Source organism: Temnothorax curvispinosus, unplaced genomic scaffold (genome assembly GCF_003070985.1).
Source record: "Temnothorax curvispinosus isolate PA1 unplaced genomic scaffold, ASM307098v1 QBEX01011250.1, whole genome shotgun sequence".
Lineage (NCBI taxonomy): Eukaryota > Metazoa > Arthropoda > Insecta > Hymenoptera > Formicidae > Temnothorax > Temnothorax curvispinosus.
Genome location: NW_020221030.1, coordinates 321,184 through 345,348, shown reverse-complemented (window position 1 = coordinate 345,348; position 24,165 = coordinate 321,184). Strand labels below are relative to the sequence as shown.

At 31.6% G+C, this 24,165-nt stretch overlaps 1 protein-coding gene across 2 annotated transcripts in view; it reads right to left on the bottom strand.

The window, feature by feature from the left end:
* LOC112461302 overlaps window positions 1-20,072 on the bottom strand; it is a 239,338-nt gene extending 219,266 nt beyond the window's left edge. Inside the window, exons 1-2 of one of the 2 annotated variants that reach the window (XM_025026499.1) lie at window positions 19,717-20,072; window positions 19,374-19,548 (exon numbers count right to left, since the gene is read on the bottom strand). The gene's annotated coding sequence lies outside the window, so the exon portion shown is untranslated. Of the gene's footprint in view, window positions 1-19,373 lie in introns of both variants that reach the window. The other variant, XM_025026497.1, reaches the window with a different exon arrangement.
* Window positions 20,073-24,165: the final 4,093 nt, after the last annotated feature.

Genomic DNA, 24,165 nt, shown 5'->3' with positions numbered 1-24,165 from the left:
TAAAATATTAGATGACAATTTTATTAAAGCAAAGAAATTAATTTGAATTTGAATAAGAAGTAAAATATTTATTTATATTTTACGTGTTTATACAACTCTTTAATTTGCAAACATATTTAATTTAAGAACTGTGTTAACAAGAAAAATAAATTCCAAACTAGTCAAGGAATACGCTATTAAAGTGTTTTATTGGGCTACCACATAAAGACTAGCTATACGATTGTCATTGTCTCGTAAAGTCTATATCTGGTACTCATTTTGGAAGCAATCCAATTCGATTCAATTAGAAGTACCACGCAATTAAAAGTTGGGCGCTCCAAAACAGTGGGCAATCTTTTTCAACCCGATTACCGCTTCGACCCAAGCACGAGAAAGACATCACCGACTCTTTCATCAGGTACCGCCGGAGGCAACTTGCCAATTAAGCCGTCGTGTCCTCGATCGACGGGTAGCCCCGTAACTTTCGATCGTGCCGGTAACACCAGAACAACTTGCAAACCTCAGCGGGAACCTCGACGCTTCGATAGTGAACACATCTATCGAAGGATAGAAGCTGTATTCTGAGCCCTATATTCTCGCAAACATACGAAATCAAAATATTATGAGCAGAATCAATGATCGACTGCAAGTCACGTCTTGTCTTATAAATCGAATTAGTAATTCTATGTACATTGCTCAATATAATGAAAGTTTTATATAAAATTCATGAATATTCAATTTCATACAATTGAAGTAGTAACTACTATGTCCTGTTTCGTACACATTTGCTTTTATAAAATCACAAATAATTACATTAGGATGAACGTTTACATTTTTTATATTTAACAACGTAGTCAGTAATTTCGTTGAATTATCAAAGATTCTACTTAATTATCAAATTTAAGTACTATAGCATATTTAATTAACTTTTGATTTAAAATTAATTTTCACGATGGATTGTGTATTATTGAAATTCCTGATGCATTCTTCATATTGATCTCTTTTGAAAAAAAAAGAGATAAAATTTTCTTCTATAATTTATTCTAGCTAGATAAACGACTGTCCCAATCAATTAAATGGCTTTATTAATCGGAAATTATAGTACAAATAGGTGATGTGGATACGCTATATTGTATGAAATGTATATAAAATGACCATGTACATTTATACTATGTAAATATATGTATATATAAAATTAATTTACATATAGACAAGATTCTTATAATAATTAAAATTAAAATTGAAACAGTGTATATTGCAATAATTGTATAGTTTACAATTACTATAAGAGACACAAATGGATTTTATTTTAAAACTTATGATATACATAACTAACGTAAAAGTGGAATTTCATAAAAAAAAGATATTCTTAAATTTTAAATTATATATTCCAAAATATTTCTCAGGAAGTTAGAATATAAATATCGTAGTAACGCCGAATGATATTTGCAATCGAGATATGTATAAGTATTTTAAGTAACATACTACATATTTATGTAGTTGAATTTATCATAATATATTTTATTTAAATAATAGCTTGACATTTTTTGTCAATATACGATTTTATAATACACTGCAATCTTTGTCACATACTTTACGTCGAGCCAATCATTCTTGCATTTATTCTGCGCGTTAAATGCGATTCGAGAATTCGCGAATAAGATAATGTGCAACAACAGAATTGCATTCACCATTTTTGTGAAACATTTTATTTGAAAACTTTTAAATACGCTCCGCGAAAAGTATCTTGCAAGGTAGGGCAGCAAATCAATCCGTATGAAAAAAGATTTAAGTGGCTATAAGAAAACTTTTCGAGCACTTCAACGAAATCGGTAATATACGCCACGATAAAAATATATTGCGAATTGATTTTTTATGGAAATACCCGTCATTTATTTCCTCCGTCGAGTGTATCTCCACCTTACATCAAAATGCGAAATGCATATTCCCTGCATTCACATATCTTTAATTCAAAAAATTCTCTCTAGAAGACTTGCACCTAAGATTTATTCCATACCATTATAGTGCATCTTTTCCCTTATGATTATGATTTCATATCGAGAATACAGAGCAACAAATAAATATTTTCAGTTTACAATTTGTGATGGCATACTAATATTAATTATTCTACAATCTTTATATTTATTCATTGTCTTGTTTAGAACTAATAATTAACATATTATTAATATTTATTAATTATAATGTATTCATAACTTACATTATTATTTATAATCCCTGTCGTAACTCTCGTTTCGGATGCCACATCGTCATGTCATAACCAGAAAACTGATAAATATAAATAACATGGATATCTGTCAAAACAAAAGCTGCTCATACTTTCTTTTATGTACGGTCTTTGATCAATTTAAACTTTTCTCTTAACAAGAATGTTGAAACACTAATAGTTTTTGAATTATTAACAACTGAAACTTCATGGAATTTTATAAGTTAATATTTGCAAGTGTTATATATAAAATTAACTAAGTTTTCTTTGCTAGCTTAAACTATCCGGCATTGTCCGAGCTTTCTAGATACATATATAATAATGCACTAACAGCTTAAATTATTACAAAGTGTCAAGGGGATGAAATCAGGGGGAGGATGTGCTGGGATGTCCAGATTTCGTGTTAGCCTATAGGGAACATACAGACAGATATTCTAGTTCATAGATTTACCATTACAAAAAGAACTCACTTTAGCACAGTTTTAAGTTAAAGATTAATTATAAAAATATTAAAAAATCAAATCCCCTAAAAAGCCATATAACGATCAACAGATTTCTGGGAAGAAAATATCGACTAAATTGATTAAAAAATATAGATGAAAGAATCTTAGAATATCGCGAAATGTCTATAATAATTCTCATTCATTATTTATTGGAACGCATAATAATTTATCTTGTGGGTTCATAATTTCAACTGTATTATATGTGGTTACGCTATAATCCGTCGAAATTATATCCAAAATTATATCGTTTATTTTGCCCGCCAGACTTTCAACAGTACATTCGCAATCAATACGGCGTAATATACTGCCCTGAAGGGTTTGCGTATTGTTTCCGAACTCTGTGCTCAGTGGTTGAACAGCGTCCTATTTTTAACCGGTATTCGTATAGCAGTTCATGCTAATGATCCAACGTATGATTGAAAACGATTTAGGATTTGCCGTTCGTAGACTTTTCATTAGATCGCTCTACTTCCCATATTAACACCGATGTAGGTGAAGTAGGCGATGTAGGCGTTCGCAAATAACCTATTTTTTCCCTTTTTACATGTCACCGTGAAAACGATTGTCGACTGAAATCGAAAACAATTGTGATTGTCACGGCGTCAAGCGTAAAGCCGCGATTAGAAAATCCATTTCTTTATTTTGCGGAGCAGGCGGATCTTTATTATTACTCATAACAATTTTTAAGATAGAAGAATATTGGATATAGACATATATCTTTAATTTTAATTACTTATTTTAACTATATTTACTTATTAGATATATTACTTATATATATTATGTTCAGCATCATGTATAATTTTTTTTTATTTTGATAAATTTATCACAATCTTCATTTTTTAAATATGCCTTAAAACGGTCTTGACATCATTTTTCATGTGACAATTAAAAATTAGTTAAATGAAATAATAAACCACAATATTCGCTTGATCACAGCGATAACACACCAAAGGCTATATAAGCTAAGGTCGATGTGCGTAATTTAATTAGCAATTAATTGAACGGAGGGAATAACGTCGTTGCAGCAAGTAAGGGCCAAAACACATAACATGGCGTAGCGATATACGACGGTCGTAGTCCCCGACCTGACAGATCAGGATTCGCCAAAGCTTGTGCGTTACTTACGTCCACGACTATTACGACTGTCATATGTGCTTTGGCCCTAACGCTTGTGAACATAATTAAGCTAAAATTTCCTTCGCGCTAAAGAAATAAATTTTATTATAATACTTGACTCGGTTTTGAGAGGAATCTCGAAGGGAGAAATCATTAATCATGTGGCTGTCTGTCTTAAATCGCCATCCCTCATGATACTTTGTCCTCGACGTTACATCGCTTACACTTCGGTGTCATGTAGTCAGTTGAAAGTAAGTAGTTACCTAAACTACATGTATCTGTGTATGCGCATAATCTATACGGCGGATATGAATACAAGCAGGGATACTCATCGAGATATCTCAATGTGCTATGATGGTACGTGACCTAAGTTACATTAGTCTTATCGCCGCAGCATTATACCGCCCGCGAGAAGTTGGTAGACCAGAATCGGGTCTGCATAACCGCTGGATCTGAGCTCGATGGACTCCCCGCGAAGTTGCAAATCAGCTTATGGTAACACCACGAAGAAAATACCACAGCGAATTCGCAGCAAATCTTTGTAGTTAATGCAGAAATTGTAGCAAGATTGACTGTTGTTTTGACGTAAAATCGAAAACTATACGTTGTTTAGATAGAAATTTTAATATCATGTTGACAATATTTTGAAAATGAAAAAAAAAAGAAATTGCATAAATCTCATTATTGATTACAAATATCATATTATAAAGATGTATGATATTTATTAATAATAAACTGATGTTAGATGTCCAATACTGACTAACACGTAACGAAAAGGTTTTTGGTAACAGAATTTGAATTCCTATATCTTTAGATAAATTCACATCAAAGCTTACATAAAATTATAGTAATAATTCCAGATTTTTAAAGATTGTTCACGACGTTTTTGTGCATGCGTGCGTATGCGTGCGTCTATGTGTGCGTGTGTTTCCGCCTTTAATTCACGGTCCCTTAAAGCACAGGTCGCAAATGAGATTTATTTCCCACGACGATGAAAGTAAGGTAGCGAACTATTAGCATATCTGAGTTCGACGGACGACAGGAAGACGAAGGTGGAACGAGAGAAAAACGGCAATTTCCTAGAAAGAAAAATTTATGCGAACACCGGCTCCGACTCGTCCATTCTTATACCACAAGCGAACCGTGCAAAATGCTTAACGTCTAGTAGCGTAAATAGACATAACCACCATCCCAGCGCAACCAGCTCAAACGTAAAATCGCGTTAAATCGGACAGCCCGTTAAAAAATCAATTCCTCGGATTCGTCTCTCTATTGGTGCTCGTTGAATCTATCTCGGTTAATCCGACCAACTCAAAGCAATTTCAATCTTATTAAAAATTTAAATTCAGCGATAAGTAGTCCTGACTATATACGCGCAAGAAAGAACGATGTTAAATTCATTACAGAAATTCAATAAAACCCGTTACGATAAAATACATGGTTTATACCTGTATAATCTGATACTTTAAACAAAAAATGGTTCATGTTCACGAATAGAATAAAATGCTGAAATCATAAATAAATCACGACATTTTTACTACTGTCAAAAATTATGATTGCTTACAGAAAGATAATAAGTATGACTAAAATAAAACATGAATTTTAGAGTTTTTAATAGATCTATTGTTATTTTTAATAATGTATTTAGAGATTAAACTTGTCAGTACTTCTCAGTATTTTTTAGTTATAAATTTAGATATAAATATTTTACATTGTCTAAAAATTACTATTAAAATTAATCCCACTTTTTAATATTATAATATTCCTCATACTTGCAAATACCACGTACAAATGCGCGAAGGAAACATAATATTTATTGTGTATATAAAATTATATCTTTTATTATTAAGTTTATATTACTAGCGATTTGTCGTATGTTAGAAAAAGTCGTAGAAAAATTATTACATGATTTCATTATCTATCTTCAAACTTTTATTTCCATAATAAGGTTTGTTTTATCAGTATTAGCATAAAGTGCCTTCTCCTTTCTTCAATAATGTCAAGTTTAACGAGATATACTTAGTGCTTGCTTATCGCATCTCATTTCCACGTTTTTATTTCAACGACTATAATACGCGCGCGTTTATAAATTGACAGAATCTGCGTTTGCAACGGGCAACGGGTGTCAGATAATCTGAATTAAGTTTAAGACGGAAATACAGCGGTACTCGTTATGGGCATCCTTGGTCTCCAGCCTCGTCAGGAAATGAAAACTAAGTTTTCGCCGCGAGATATTACTTAACGCGCGACAACTTTCAGGCAGGGTTGTAAACCGAATCGAACCGTTGAAGTTTGTACGCTCCGAGAGAACGGATCACAATTTGAATTATAAAATCTCTCCGATCCGGAGCAAACCGTTGTTTATTATAATTTAAAATGCTCCGGTATCAAACCGGAGCATTAAAAAACCGGTTTTGGAGCGGTTTCTTTATTTAAAAAGGAGTTATTTAAAAACAGAAAAATAGAATAAATTAATATATATTATGATTGATATACTAGTATATATTGTGATATCAGATGTGACGTTTTTATACGTCCGTCACAAGGGCGCGGAAAGAGAGAGCGCAAGCGACACGAGCGCTCGAGATTGGATGGGATCTCGCTGCTCGCTCTTGTGATGTTTTGCGTTTTGGCGTTTGTGTTTACTGCCGAGACCTTGCTAAATCCCGTGCGCGTAGAATTTTGCGTAGCAACCATAAAACGTTGTCATAGGAATACAGTCTTGTGAATACAGAATACAGTCTTGCAAAATGGTTTGCTCCAAGCAATTTTAGCTCCGTTCTCTCGAAACGTATATACAAATTTTAACGGTTCGGTTTATATCTCAGGTTACAAATAATTTACTTTATAAATTCATCCGGTTTTTAGAGCTGTTTTTGAACTCAAACCGATTAAAAAACGTTCCAAAGAGCATATTTTTACTCCGGTTTTATTATGTATTAATTAACTCCTTTTTAAAGAAACCGTTCCAAAACCGGTTTTTTATGCTCCGGTTCAATACCGGAGCAATTTTAAAATTCGAAATTTGCTCCGTTCTCTCGGAACGTACAAACTTCAATCGGTTCGGTTCAGTTTACATCTCAAGTTCCAAATAATTTACTCCATAAATTCATTCGGTTTTCGGAGCGGTTTTTGAACTCAAACCGGTTCAAAACCGCTCCAAAGAGCATATTTTTGCTCCGGTTTTCAACCCTGCTTTCAGGAGAGTCAAAAGGCGCCGTGAGTAGAGTTCCTTTTGTTAATGGGGGGGGGGGAATTGGTCGGATAACGCGAAATGTGAGACGCCGAAGTTAAAGTCGCGTCCCTCGTGCGCGTCTAATCGAAATCCGCGCGACGATCAATATTTGCATTCGATTTACGGGATGCGAAATTCGATGTCGTATTATTCTCGGAAAATTGCGCGAGCAACCGTCTATATAATCCACAATGACGATTCAGTCATTTGGCGGCGTGGACAAAAACGCTTCTCTCTGCGGGAACATTATTAGACTGGCTAATGGAGTTTGAGGTTCGACTCTAACTACCGATGACTGCAGTTAGTGGCTGGCTCCGATAATGTCAGTGTAATAAAGGTACCACCGAGCGATAATATGAAATCGAATTGCAAATACTGTAAATATTAAATGAGTAGTGAGTGGAAGCCAAGAGAGTGAAGCAGAGGAAGTTCACATTACCTGCCTGCTTTTCAAGATTTGTAAAATTGGATAAATCTCTCTAATTATCCTGAAACCGATTTATATCAGTTATCCAGAGTTATTCTTAAAGTTTAAAACTATATTAGAAATGGGCCAACTGTTAATATTACTATATGCTATTATCTAGAAATTATATATATAGTAAACCAGAGAATAAAATTGCATGTAATATTCGATATCGAAAAAATTGTAAAATGCGAATTTTTTGTCTAAATCTGAATCGGTGATTCACTGATTCAGATTTAGAGAGTTACTTTTGTATTTTTTAAATTTTTTTCTCACGAAATATTTACATTCCTTTTTTATATACGTGGACCATGTAGTTTATTACTAGAGTTTTCATATATATTTTTCTAAAAGCTTATTACCACAGCTTTTGCTTAAAATAAAGTATATTACGTAAATATTAAAAATTTCTATATATTTTACACTAGTGTTTTTCCAACTAATATTTGGTTCGTTATTGTATTTGTATTGTATTATGGAAGAAGCAACATCGATTTGTGTGTATGTTTGTAAACTGCGCGAATTGAAATTACAAATATTGTGCATAATGAAATACACACAAATATTTTATACGTTTAAAGTATAGAATAGTGACACAAATTTTCTTTATTTAGGAGAAATCGATAATTTCGCAAAAGTATTTAATATAAAATCGAACATTTTATTTTATACTTTTTTCATAAATTTATAAAAAAAAAGCAATCTACTATGTTCATATACGATAAGAATAATAGCATAAATAAAAATTTTATTTTTGCTAACTGATACCACTATTTTATAAATAAAGCATACTTTGTGTCTCATTTTTAATATGCGTGTACGCCGTGAATAGAAAAACTTTTTTCGCCATATAATTGATTTTGGATAAAAGCTATAGTTAAACAATAATTTGTTATTACTTCCACGAAAACCGAGTAGTTCGAAACTAATAAACCTATATTGACGCGAATAAACCTGAAATCTGAGAGATATTTTTAATTAAAAATAAAAAAAAGGATATAATATTTCAGACAACTGTATACACAGATTGCAAATCGAATGCGAAAGAAAAAAGCTTTTTACACAGACAAGTCTTTTCTCGCGGTAACGTATCAGTTCTCACACAAAATGTGTAACTTTTAGTATCAATTAACACGGCGCGAGAAACGCTTTCACCGACGGATACTAATAGTCGAACTGGATCCGAAACTTTTCGAAGTGGATTTTAAAACGCGGACGTGGCGAGAATGTTGAGAATCCGTTAAAACAGTTGAAGACATTTCCACGAAAATGTTATATTTCTATCAAATTAGAGAACTTTTTATGTATTTAGTTATGAATAAATGAGTCTTCTTATTTTAACATATAGCATAAATAAAATTTACGGAGTAAAACTTAAAATTACAGTAATATACAATAGAGACATGTGTAAAACATAATAATTTAACACTTGCCTGTTTTGAATATTTTACATGTTTTTTTTATTGTATAAGCAGTAATATGTTTTAAAAACGTAAATACTTAGAGTAAACAAGTTAGTGAAAAACTTTTTGAAAGATTTGAATTGTTATAATCTGAAATATAATTTAAGAAAAGAAAAATAGATATATTCTATTTGATTTTAGACTATTTTATCTGAATATAATTAAAGGTATATTTAAAATAACTTGTTGTCAGTCTAACGAAGAAATTGTAGAAGGTGAAATATTTTTCCACAAATGGACAAACATATAATAGAAGTAACGGACAATTTTCTAAAGGAAATGGCGAGTCTCTCTTGACTCCGCGGGTAGAAAAGGCTGTCGATGAAAGAAAAGTCCTCGGAAGTCCTTAAGGAGCAAAGTTTCGTTAGTTGGTTCAGCAATTCTGCAGTACTCCGAGGTGCAGTGGCCATGCAGTAAAAGCACAGCGACGAAAATTGCAAACTGAACGACGTCTTAAGCCGCCACATGCGCGAACATACCGAGCACGGTGTGGTGGGCAAACTCAAGAAGTAATTTTGGGATAGCGGCGGCGGACACGAAAAATAAGCTCGCGAGGCGAATCCGACCGCAAAAATGCGTTTTTAACCGTTTAGAACAGTCTTAATTTATTAGAGGAGAAATTTGAACTTTTTCATGAATTGTTTCCGCATAGTGACAATTAAATAATAGTTTTCTGCAAATAATTACTGTTAAGGTAAATGTACCAATGCCTGGACAGTCAGTAGACACGTACCTATGTCTGGACACCTTTATCATTTTAGTCCTTAAATAAGTATAATGCGAATTAAAATCAAAGATAAACATATTTTTCTTGTATTTTGAAACTTTATAGTTATAGTATCCAAACGTTAATTCGCGTTATATACTACTGTCCATTGATTGTCCACGCATTAGTATATATTTACTTTAAGCGATTAATATAAAACTAATATAATAAAATCTACTGACCTTGAAAATATTAGTCAAGATACATTAATTGATTAAACTAGCTTTGGAAAAGAAATCCGTTTTTTTAAATTTATTTGTATAGTATACTGACATTGTTTATAAATTTTGACAAAGACAGATTTCTCTATTTGAATATGATAATGTCGACAGTTGTTGCAGAATCTCACGAGCGATAGGGACACCCACTGTTGCGTCATGAATTCCTTGTTTCGTGACAAATATCCACAACGACCCGGATTTGAAACAGGAACTCGGGGTCATTCCGTGCACAGCATGTTACTCTCTTACCGCCGTAACCGCAACGATCCGTTACACCTTTGTGACGGTTAAAAGTACTCCTTTTTCTCTCATCCCTATCTCTATATCTTGCGAATCTTGACATGCCGATCGTGTCATGCCATTGCCTGATCTTGAGAGGTACATGCTACAAAATTTTCCTCGCTTTACATCGTCCGTGCTTTAAAATTTTAAGAATTCGTCTTTTAAGAGTTCTGTAGCAAAAATGATCATCTTCTGACTTTTGGTAAAAAGAATGGTGAAAGAGATAGCGTAGCGCTAATAAAAGCCTTCGCGAGCACATATGATGAAAATTAAAAATTCTCTCAAACGACGAAGCAATTTTTTTTAGCAGCACTTTTTTTGCTCATTATTCCTATATTTAAAAAATGTTTTAAAAAGAGTCTCTTATAATATGTCTTCGTAAATTTAATTTATGATTATATAAATAACGTTTATAAAATAAAATTAATTAAAAGATTAGTTAATATTTAATATGTATCAAGAACTTATAAGTGACTTTATTACTTTTATTATTACTATTCACATTGACCAATTTTTTACTCATTATAAAGAGATCAAATTACAATATCTTAGTTTTTAAGAGAAAAACTATATTATATTTATTATCTATTGGAATATTATTAAATACTCTCTAGTATTTGGACGGTATTAAATACTCTCCAAATAAATAATAATACTCGTTTATTAATTATTATTGTGGTAAATTGACCATTAATTTATTTTGCTATTAATGTATTCTTTTCATCTCTACTTCTGCCTTCTTTGTTACACTTTTTTAAATTAGATAAAAAAAAGCAAAAGAGACCTCTTTACTGATGTAACTTAAGGAGAAATTTTTTTTTTCGTATTAGTATCATATTATATGATGCATTTTTGCATAAGGCTGAGATGTGTAATATAGTTCTCTAGTAAGAAATATAGGTATGGTGATAAATCCAAGACATGACACGGGCAACTAGATTTCCTGCAGCGTTTTGGTTTGATTGCGCCATAGCTAACTCTCTCGGTCGCATAAAGCAAGATATTACTCTGTTTTTCAAGGAGGAAAGATATCTCTAAATAATTTAATTAATATTATTTAGATGTATAAACCCCTATCTTCAAATTGCCGCGACGAATAGAAGAATAAGCGGGAACCTAAACGAAATCTCCGCGCGGTGTGATTATCATGAAAAGACATGTTTCTAATGAATAACAAGAATGTATAGCGAGTTACGCGAAGTAAACATGTTCCCGAGAGTGCACTCTGCGGAAATCATTAAACAACGAACAGTCTTAACTTTTAATTTACTTTAAAAATTTTTTTAACAGATGCGAATAGTGGAGCAGCGTGGCAGAGGATAATTGAAAAAAATGTGAAGTATATGAATTTACATTTAAATATGATGGCGTAATAATTTGCATCGGCTTTGTAACAATCTTTATTTAAAAATAAAGATTTCTCTGAAATGAGAGAGAGAGAGAGAGAGAGATCGGAAAAAATGCAATTAGCAATAATATAACTTTAAAGAAATAATATATACAGATTTGTTTTTAATTAAATTTGTTTAATTTAATGAATTTTTTTATTTAAAATACAGTGAGTTTGTTAAAAAGTGTAACTAAAATAATTAAATTTATTAAATCTATTCGCTAACTTTAAGACCTTAATTTTCGTCAGCTGCATGTTTGATTTCAAGTTATGAAATTATAGTACCTAGTGTACTTAAGCACGCTAAAGAACTTGGAAAAGCAAATTCTTGGAGATTCATCCGCAAGAAATAATATTAGCTAACGTTGAAGTTCCACTTTCCAATATAAATCAAGTATCGCGTAATAAATTAATACATTAGGAAATTCGTGTTGGATCACTGAAAGAGTAGGACGAGATCAAGCCTGGCACATTTTGCACAGCTTGCTTACAGAGAGAATTGCGCGAGCACTGCTAACAGTTCTCGATAAACTAATTATAGTTCATGCCAAAGGGGGGAGGGGAGGAGGGGAAACTTCGTTTTCCTTCTCAGCGGTGGTAACTTCGGTCCGAAGTTGAATTCCGAAATGTCGCTGACTCCAATTTGGAATTCATACGCAATCCATCTTCATCATTAGTAAAATTAATAGTAACCACGAAATGTATAAAGCGTGAACATCTATCAATATTCTATCAATATAATCGTAAATTCGTATTTACTGAAAATTGATAAATTGCAAATATGATTTTTATTCAAAACGTTAATCAATTAATATCACAATATGGCGCTAATTTATAATCGTTGCAAATAAAATTTGTCGAATAATAAACAGAATGATGATAGACCTATAAAGTTTTCGACAAATTTGACAAAACAATTTTTTTTCTTAAAATTTGACTCTTAACTATCATTTGTCAACTATTATTTAGTATTCAATATCTTTGATGTTATATTATATTTCTAGTAGAGTATATCTTTGTTTAAAGATACTGTGATCGAACGTTTTGTCGAGTGAACAATTCCTGCGGGCAAATTTTCGGGGATCACAATATTCAGAATACCTCACGCGAGGAGAAAAAAAAATAGTGATAACGAATGAAACGCAATTAATAAACGTCGACTATCTCGCAGCTATGAGCACCTCTAAATTAGCTATCGATTTCGCATGTGTGGTCGATCGCCGTCGCATCGTTAATGGAACAATAATAGGCGCGTCGTGAGCATATTACAAGGACGCACACGATAAAATTATAGTGTGGTAATTAATGTGCGTAGCTACGGCGGATATTCGATCGAAAATTATATATTCTCACGAGTGTTTTACGCTACTGCACCATAACGCATAATCGATTGAGCATGGATTTACGCATAAATCATGAGGCTACAAATTATCGCTGATAATACGAGTGGAGAATCCCCTGTTTTCTCGAGAACGCCTGCGTAACTGCAAACCATTCCAATATTGTGCGGTTCTAAACCGACCTCCTCCCCCAAATTTCTCATCGAGAAATTATATTACATCGACATTTACTTAACAATGCTGTGGTACAATAGGCGTGCGATACCACAAAAGCTTAGAATATTTAATCCATTTCTATATCTACGTAATTACAAAGTTCAGATTTAGTAATCCTCGAATATAATATGTATTCTTTAATAATAGATTTTTAGTACCAATTTAAAATTAAAATTTTCTGCTAAAATGTGTCATTTAAATTTAATTAGAAAATATGGTTTTATTATTTGTTTGTCCTTCTAAAATTGGATGTATTTAAAAAGCTACTGTTTGTATATTTCTCTCTTTCTCTTTATTTTATATTATATTTAAATATATATATATATATATATCTTATATTATATATAATTATATATATATATATATATATATATAATTAATCGAATCTTCAATAATAGCGCTCTCTTCTTTTTCCCTCCTTCCTTTTTTCTCTTTTAATTTATTTAATTTTAATAAAACATTTTTAATTTTATATTATTAAGAGCTAAAATATTTTTAGATCTTATTTTGATGTATATCTTTAGAAAGAAAATAAGAAAATAAGTATGAATATTTCACACACATTTAAAAATAAAATTAATGAAATAGATATTTCTTTTGTTTAAAAATTAAATGTACGTTATATTATTTTTCAAGAAGCAAAAAATTTCAAGATAGGGTTAAATTCAGAGAAGATTTAATTTAATACTTATAAATTTGTATTTTCTCTTCATAACAATTAATATCTATTCTTTAAACTTGAAATAATTTTCCATGGAATAAATTAAATAGAAATATTTTTGCATCGATTGAATCATTTTGCTTAAGTATGGCATTCGTTACTGTATTTTCCCGGAATAATTTTTGCAAATCTAAACAATATATCTCCCGTCGGAGCAACGGACAGACGTACGTCTTTTATTGTATCACAAGTGTCAACCTTTCACGTTTTATGTCGGAGCATTATCGCAAGAGCACAGGTAAAAATCGTCAAGCGTCTAGCGATCAACGTCATTCATGCGAGAGATGCGCTAGAAAAATAATAGTCCGCTATTTGACTAATTTTATATCATGGTCGTGCGCGAACGCATGCTGTCGGCGATCGTGACATGTCATAACGTAGAAAAGACTTATAAATAGATGACTTTAAATAAACAGCGCTCTCTCAACTTTTCATCCTGTTAAAATATTACGTTAAAAGATTACTAGAATATTACTTACTTACCCGAGATTTTTTTATAATAGAATATTTCAAAATATTTAATTCAATTTTCAAAGTTACTTTTACAGAACACCGATAAAGTGATAACTCATATCATGTAATTTTGTTATTATTTTGTAATACGCTTTATAAAGCTGTATAAATAATCGCATAAACTATCGATTCGGTAGTTCCGACATTTTTATTGCACAAATTTCGAGATTATCAAAAAATCTTATTGAATCGAGCAACTACAAATTTTTGTACACATTGTTTATTTAAAGAGAAATAAAGAAAGCATGTTTGGAAATGTCCTACATTTGTAAATCTAATATTTCTAAATAATTGCAGAGACATTTGACTGCCGGCAATTAATTTAGAAAGTAAATTAAAGCAGACGCGAAGTGACCAATTTTTTTCTTGCTTGAGTAGTATAGTAAGTTTTTATTCGATGATACACACGGATGTTGCACTTTCCGTGTTACAATTACATAATTGAGCTCTCTTCATCATTGGATGCCAAGCGTTAAGCGAATGAGTACGCATCGACAGACAGCATTTGTGAGAACTTTCGACTTTCGAGCGTATCAACAATTTACGCAAACTTTCGGTGGCGTCAATTTTACTTAATTAAAGAATCTTTTCTATTACATCACTGGTATATCGCAGCATCAGTCATCGTTGCAGAGTAGATATTCTCATGCATTAAGTAAAATAACGAATCTAACATTAAAATCGAATAAGTAGTATTTACCTCGCCAGTAAAGGCTTTAGTGGTCGAATTGGTATATACGACACCCTACATGGAATTGGGAAGTTTCACACTGACATGACAGAGAGAAATTTAAGTGACAACAAAATTTGATTTGCTGCGAGAGCAAACTTTTTGCTGTTGCCAACAAAAGGTTTGCTACTATTGCTAAATTAATTAGCTCTCGCAGCAAACCAACTGTTTGCTGTCACTATACTGACAAATGATTTGCTAATACAGCAAAAAATTTCTCTCAGTGCAGGTTTCAATCCTGGCTGAGGTAATATTTTTTATAATTTAATAAATTAAATTATTTAAATAGAGAGAATGCTTGTATACATATATAAGCATCAAAATTACATTAATTTAGATTATAAGAACCAAAACCCATGGTCAAAACGTCTTGATGATTAATCTGATGACTAAAACCAATGGTCATATTGTCGTGACGATCATAATAATAGCCAGTATAGGGTCAATTAAAGTCTTTACTGCCAACTAACATCAAAATATTTCTCGCGCCTTCTAGCTATTCCAATAATCATATTAATAATATTATTAAAATATAATGATTAAAGTGAGGAGAAAGAATAAATACACAAATTAACTTTTTATTTTGTTATCCGTGCTTATACATATATATAAGCATATGTCGCAATTTTCCATATGCAAACCATCCAGAACTTCTGATTTCAATTTGAATAATTATTTGATAAACTTAAAATATTTTTTAAGAAAAATTTTTAGAAAGGTTATATCTTAAATTTATAATAAAAAATCTACTTGAAATTCTTGTTGATTGAAGTAAATAAATCATTATTTACTAAAAAATTTTATTAAAAAATATATTTTAATTTATCAAATAATTATTCAAATTTAAATCAGAAGTTCTGGAATAACAGTTTGCATATAAGTTGTGTACTTAATACTTCATGTCAAAATTATGTAAGATGTATTGTACAATGTATTTAATAATGAACATTTTGCAAACTTTCGACAGTTCTGATAGCGGTTTTAATATTTTACAGTTGTGAAATATAACTAATAATTGTATTTTACTGAAAACAACCGTATCTCTCGTAGAACAATTCAAATTAATCGATGTAATTCTCGGCATCGGTTCCCGCATGGAATTTATAAAAAAGCAAGCAAACGTATTTTGCGAATAAAGCATCCTTCGAACAATTTATGTTAAAACTTTTTGACGAGTTTAATCTGTTTTCGCGGTTCGCACGTTAACGTTAACACATCTTTCATCACTTTGAGCATATAATTTTGGATGGTATGTTTTATCGTATGTTAATTTCGAAATTTACGAAAATTCCTTTATCTCTCCGCGTGTATACATCGAATGTATATGCGCTGGCAAAGCTATAACTTATCGCAATAAGCGACGTTACGGTTGCCATAACTGCGAAACTGCGCGATCAGTACACTGAATCAACCGTACGATATGACGAAACTGGAAACGCGCGGCAACTCGGCGATGTTAAAGACCGAAACGGAAGTTTCTTAACGAACGTCGTAATAATGATACAGGATTTATGAGTTTGCTTTGACGCTGCGACGAACTTTCTGGCCGATTTAGCCTGGACAGCTAATCAAAAATTCATCATGTATATGAATTGGAAAACTTTTATATAGAAAGAATCATAACACATACACACACACCACTTTCAATTATGTCTTTAAGTCAAACATTCTGTTATATCTTGAAAACGTCTTACATAGTTAGTATAAAAAGCAAACACTATTTATGCTTTGATAAATAAAGAATCAATATTATCTTTTTTTGCTTGTTTTTATGTACAAATTGCATATATATAATTGTATTTATACACTTTAATATATACATAATTTAATAACTAATTTTGTTGAAAATTAGTTTTCATTTAATATTAAATCCAATAATTGATTTATTAAATGTATTAAAAGATTTGAGTATAATACTATAATAAATTATAAATTCTCGTATTGTGGAAAATATGTTTTCTCATCTGGAATATGTTTTCAAAAAAAGTGCACGATTTCTTAGTTTTATAAATAGAAAATCATTGATATTTTTTAATAAAAATTGTCTTGCTTTAACTCTTGATAAAAATTATTTTGTAGAAGGTTATGATGTTGTAATATAATTATGAATATTATCGCATTTGGAAGCACAACAGAAACTACAGCTAAGAAATTATATTAAAGTGTAAGAGTACTTTAATTATATAATATAAAGTACAAGAGTTGCAAAAGTACAATTATACAAAAGTTTAGGAATAAAATATAGCAACCATAGATTATATAATTAAAACTATTTTTAAAAAATCCATCACATAGAAACTTTAAAGTCTTCGACACCTTCCCGAGGTTCGCAACAATGATTTCGCGCGAATAGGAAACCGATTTTGATATTGCCTCGCACGTTCATTACTACAGGATCTGTACTCGGTAAAAGTTATACTTGAATTACGCGGAATGATTTCTAAGGACACGCGAACCCACGGCTGCCTCTGACAACGTCGTTATCGGTAACAATTCCAATTTACCGGTGCCATTTGGCCCGCTCGATATCGATCGAACGACCCCTCACCCTCGTTCTCCTTAGAAGTCGTTTTAAATTGAAAAACCGGAGTATGCGGGGCCCAAAAGACAAAGAGGCGAGCGAGCGCCGCGGTACCGCCGATTTGTGGATCCGACTTTCCATTAGCGAAATAGCATTTTCTCCTTCAGTTGGTCGGTCGGTCAGTCCGGTGGGTCGATCGCCACTTTCAGGCACCCTTCTCGCACTTTTCTATTTATCCTGCAGCCGGCGATGTTCAAAAATCAGACAGAAACTTAAAACTGAATATAATTTGTTTTTGACGATCGATAAAAGGTTGTGTTGCGATCTCTCTTAACGTATTATTTATAACAATTTCTTTTCGAAATATGTCGATAATGTGTCTCGTGAAAATTTAAAAAGGTTATATCACTTTCAACTTTCTAGTTTGACTTACTGTCAACTTTTCAGCTTGAAATAAGACAAATAACATGCATAAATTATAAATAAGGTACTGTCAAAAATGATATAAACTGACTAAAATAATATGAAAATTATTATTCTAAAGCAGATAATTTCTAATTTCTTTTAATTTATTGTTCTATTTTTAATATTATTATTCTATATATTCAATAATTTTCAAAATAATGTGGAAAGCTAAAAACTAAGAATCGAAAGAAACAATAAATTTTTAACAGTTTTTACTATATTGATAATGAAGAGATTAATTATAGCTAGTTTGATTTTTCAATTCTATTACTGTTATTATTAATATAAATGATATACTTTATGCCGATTGTTGACTCATTTATGGTAAATAATGATGAAATATTGAACTTATTATGTCACGCGTGTTACACATGTATCTCATTATTTTAGTGACAGAGATTAACAGTATATTTTTACTTAATTTATATTTTATAATTCTCTCTGTTAATTTCTGATTATAACAGTAGCAATTGTAACTATAATAATATGAACTGTCAATATAACGCTATTAACATAAAGCCAAACAGATGCACTGTTCAAAGGATTAATTAAATGCTATTACAGAGGCCGGGGACAAAAGTATTTTACGTTATTAATCACGCAGATAATATTGCATGAATTTACAAGAGATGTATCATTTAATTAAAGAAAATACAAGAACTAAATTTTTAATTATAAATTATCAAGTGTAATTATATTTTCTATTTTTACACAATAGTCGTTTCAAAATTCAGTGACTGTTTCGCATAATAAAATTCTTTGACTAATTTACAATTAAACTTTTCTTAAAAACGTGATTGACAAGCAACTTTTTGCATTTCCATATAGTATTCAAAATTAATTAATTCTATAATCTTATTTTAACATTCATACAACTTAATTTAGTAAGAATTCTTTATTTTGAGTTGCTTTTAACTCAGGAATTGTTAAATTCAATATTGAGCTCAATTATCTAAATAATTATAAAATTGAAAACGTCAATGTTTTATTGTCTTAAAAGAAAATTAATTCTAGATTGGTCAGATATTTTCATCTAAAGATATAAATATGAATTTTGTGCTACATTTCACACACACATTATATTTATCACTTTAATTAAAAAGCGAGTTAAAAATGTAGTAATAACCTAATAAAAAATTATTCTGCATTATTTTCCCCGGCCTCTAAAAAAAAGGCGTCTTCCGCTGACGTAACACGAGAATATTTTTTTAATCTTGCTCACCTAACTACTCCTAGTCTGGCAGAGATGCACCTTCATTTCGCTACGACAAATCCGCAGATAAAGTCGGAGTTATTTGTCCGTGTATTCACATTACACATGTATGAATGCACTAAAGGTTTCTGAATAATTAAAAATCACTGAGTGAAAAAAGTCATTCCACTCGCACCACTTAATTCTGAAACACACCCGCGCGACTTCTGATTTAGTTTCTCGCTAGTTGAGACACCGCCTCGCGACTACATGATCGATGTAGGCCTTCGACGACGAATCGATACCGTTTCGATGAAAAACGATTGAAATCAAAAAGTAGAGAAAAGATAATAAGTTCTCGTAAAATTCTTACGCCGCCGTGATTAATGAGAGTATTCGTTTATATTCTGATTGGTCTCGATATTTTCTGCATTTAACCGATGCGCGTTTTCACCTGTATCATGGTAACGAAATTTAGTCACAGTTCTTTCTTGCGATTCTCATTCCATCTTTTGTAAGTTAATTTCACATCGAGGTCTCGGTATCGCGATATACTCGCGCACTCAGCCTTTCGATCGCCGATTTTTCCAGCACAATCGCGCCGCTCTACTTTCGTCCGACGCGTGCATTCGATACGCCAATCACACGATTCCCATCCCTCAAAAGACTTCCATTTAAATCGCCGATTCTATTTCCCACGATAGAGAAACACCCGCTCCAAAACCGTGCGCGCCGAGGATCGGGCGGTGACTGAAAGCGTCGCGCGGTCTCGCGCCCTGCATTTCTGTCCTGCTCCATCTGGCTCTCGCTCCCTCTCTCACGCTCTCCCTCGCTCTCGTGAGACTCCGCTCTCTTCACGGCGCACGTTCTCTACTTCTCTCACTCGCGCTTACGGGATAAGGAAGAATGTTCCTCGCAGCTACCCTCTATCCGCTATTTCATTCCCGTGCAGATTCAACCCTTCTCGCTTTTCCTCCCTTTCCCCCTCTCTCTGTCTCTCTCTTTCCTCCTCTCTTTCCTTTTCTCTTGCTTCTTCATTATTTTATCATCCTCGTCTTACGCACACGTCGTTCGTTTCGTTTCATCTCGCGAAATAACTCTGTCCTCATATCCTTGTCTTCGTTTCCCTGACTCACGCGGCATCCCATACGCACGTATTCCACCTCCTGCTCATACCCGCTTGTCTCATCCCTTCGCGTCCGGTGCACGCGCGAGCATCCAACGTAGAGTGCCACGCCTACCCTTTCTGTGTACGTGCCATTGATGCGAGAGGGAAACTTAGCTTAGTCCCGAGCTTCCACGATCCGGCTTTTTCGTTCAGCGTAAGTTTCGGTGAATTACGGCCTTGATTATGCACAAACGTTGTCGGAGTATGACACCTTATTGTAGACAACTCTTTACAAAGAAAAACTCGTAAATTTTATTAATTGTAATTATAATAATGTGTTATTGGAAAAATTAAAGAACTTGTGCGAAAATGAGAGCTGATGAAAGCCAAGAGTTGAAGACTAAGAATTGAGAACTGAAGATTGAGATTTTATAGCTTACAAGTTTAGAGTCGTAATGCACAATATTCAGAATTGTGAAATATCAGGATTTATATGCTGAGAAATTTACAATCGAGATTACATCTAAATTTTAGATTAGTAATCAGCGTATGCTAATGGTTATTGTCCCGAATATACTCCCTAAGATATTACCCTGTATTCGTGCAAGCCGAGATTCTTTTCTTCAATCTTGACATAGTTTATGAAAGCAAGAATGGCATTTTAGTTTTTCTTTTCTAAAGTTTTATAAAGTGACGTAAAGGAATTTTATCACTGTCATTTATTCAAATATGCAGGAATTTTACAGAACAAAATTGGATTATTCCAATCTCGATTTCCGCATCTTTCGCAATAATTTATTAAGGAATTCAATAAGTAGACGTATAACAGGTATGATTCTGTTATTGAATATTTGGAGTATTTATGTTACATTTCTATTAAGGTTTTAATTAAATAAAATTTAAATGTATAGTCTTATCTCTTTTATGACTTTCGAAACAATAATGTAAATTGGTCATACTTAACACTATTCAATTTATATAAATTAGTTGTGTTTGTAACATACAATTAGAATATATAAAACATAAAATTATATTATTAAAATTTAAGCAATAACGTAAATCAATATTCTTTTTGCGTGAATAATTGAAAAAAAGAGAGAACCAGGGGGCTAAAGTAATATAAATAATACGTCATTTAATTGAAAAAAATGTGCACAAAAAACTGTGTGCTTAAATATATCTCTTTTTATGGAAATATTTATTTTAGCGACAATGCACTGAATAAGCTTTTAACAAATCTGTATCTGTAAAGGATCAATACTTAAGCTAACTCCAGTTTAACAATGCTTTGTATGGATCATATTTTATCGAGATAAGAGGATAAAAATATGAAACTTTAATAATATTTCAATATATTAAAATTGTCGACAAATACTCAAGAGAACTAAAATTTATGCAAACTATACTGCTATTTAAAGACAATTTGTATTATTTTTTTCAACTTTTAATTTATTTTTTTATTATATTTTTTTCTACTAAAAGATCTGTGCAGATTCAAAACCTTTTAACTGTGAATATTAAAAAGTGCAGTTATTAACATTTAAATGAAATTTTTGACAAAGAAAAGTTCAATACAAAGATTACTTGTAGAATAAATTCCCACTACTATATACTATTTCAAGATGTCCTGTATATTAAATAGTCGTCCGACACTGTCATTCATAAATACCATTTAAAATCAATTTTTTGACATCGACGTCGGCACTTTTGCTTCCAGTCGATGCTTTATACAAAAAATGGAAAAGAATAGATTAGTTTGGTTTCTGGGAATTCTGCCAATGAGTATTAGCTGTACAAGCAGAAAGTAATGAAATGCAATTGCATTCCCGTGAAAGGAACAAACTAAAATAAAATTTATGTATGAGAAGATATAATTTGTTATTAATTATTTTATGTTGAACACCGAGAAATTTCCTTATGCCTTATAAAGAAAAGATTAACAATAAGATAGAAAATGTTTTCTCTAAAATGAATAACACAGTGCACGCTAAAGTTTACTTATTGTGTTAGTTAAAAAAAAAAGTGTTTTCTGCGAATATGATTTCTTAAGATATGTATGTAATTTAAAATTATTAAAACTACTAGTTTATATAAAAAGCAACTATTCCTCTCTTCTTGAATTATAATTATGTTTCTGTAAAATTATTAAAAACATATAATTTTTGTATTATCATGATTAAAGGATTCAAAGTTCTGAAATAATAATACCAAAGCACATATGACTAGATTGATTGTAACTTAATTATTTAATATACATTCAATGTTTTACATTATGGAGAGTACTTTTTCCACAAAAGCATTTACATAAATTAATTTTATATAAAGTTCTGAAAGAATAAAAATTATTTAATATCTTTAAAACAAAATTAAAAAAACTGTTATAAATGTATTAAAAAGTAATAAAGAAATGTAGAATCTAGTTATATTAATTACAAAAATACTATTAATGATTAATGCTGCAGAACTGTAGTTAAAACTATAATACACACACACACACACACACACACACAAATTGGTAGTTACTTTTATTTCAGAGAAATTGTTCTTTTTAAATTTTCAAACTTGGAGGAAAAATTTTGCTGGCATTCATATCGGCGAATAGTATCCTCTTGAACCCGTAGGATGCATAAATCAGACGCGGGTGTCTGCGTAGGGCGAAACCGCGTGCCAACTACGGTCGACTATGAGCGATGACGTAACGCACAGCCCTTCGAGGGACGCGACTGCAGCTGAGCAACATCTCAATGGTGCAGCTCCGAGTTGGGGTAGGTCAATGCGCTGGTGGGTAAGATACATTGGGGTCGCGATGGATCGCGTCGACCAGACGGCTCCCAACGTTTTTGTTTCAATTCGTGTAATCAGGGACGTGTAACATTCTGAGGACTTGATTCTAACCGCGGTCGTGAATATATTCGAACGTGGTATTTTGATGAACAAGTATTGTTCGATGTCAACGGAACATGTGATAATATAATTAAACTAAAAATAATACAGAGCTAAAATATAAATATTAAATCTAAAAAAATATATAAAATTTTAATTTAATTGTTACTATCTCATTTTATTACTATTAAAGATATAATTGCGTTGTTTATTTTATTTATATCGCCAGTTAAACGGATAAATTGTTCTTTTAGCACTTAAATAAATAAAAATATATAAGTAAAACTAAAAAATAAACTCCCTCGCAATATTAAGTGAGCAAATAAATTTTATTTTTTGTAAAGTTGTTTTAGCGAGATCAAAAAGGTCTCTTTAATATCATCAATATTATTTGAAGTTTTCAGAGCTTACAGCATATATAAATATGTAAAGAAAATACGCTAGCAAGCAAAACAGAGAAAGTACTAAGTAGTAAAAGCAAAGATTTGTCAGACATACTGATCAAGTATATGTCACTATAAAAGCAGTACATAATCAAATTCATCATTATAAAATTTATAAAGATAGTTTAGATTTATTTATATCTTTTAGCTTTGACAATGTTTTTATATAAATAGGCCAAAAAGTTTCGAAAATTAATCCTAATTTAATAGTTAATAGAGTTAATCTAATTTATTATTCTGGAAATAATTGCACTTTTAAAAAGCTATATGTTATAAACTTAGCATTATTAAATATAATTTTAATTATAAAATGTTTTTTGTTGATTATAATCATTATAAATTGAGACAGGATTATTTTTCGCCAAACCCTTTCACCCGACGCGGCTTG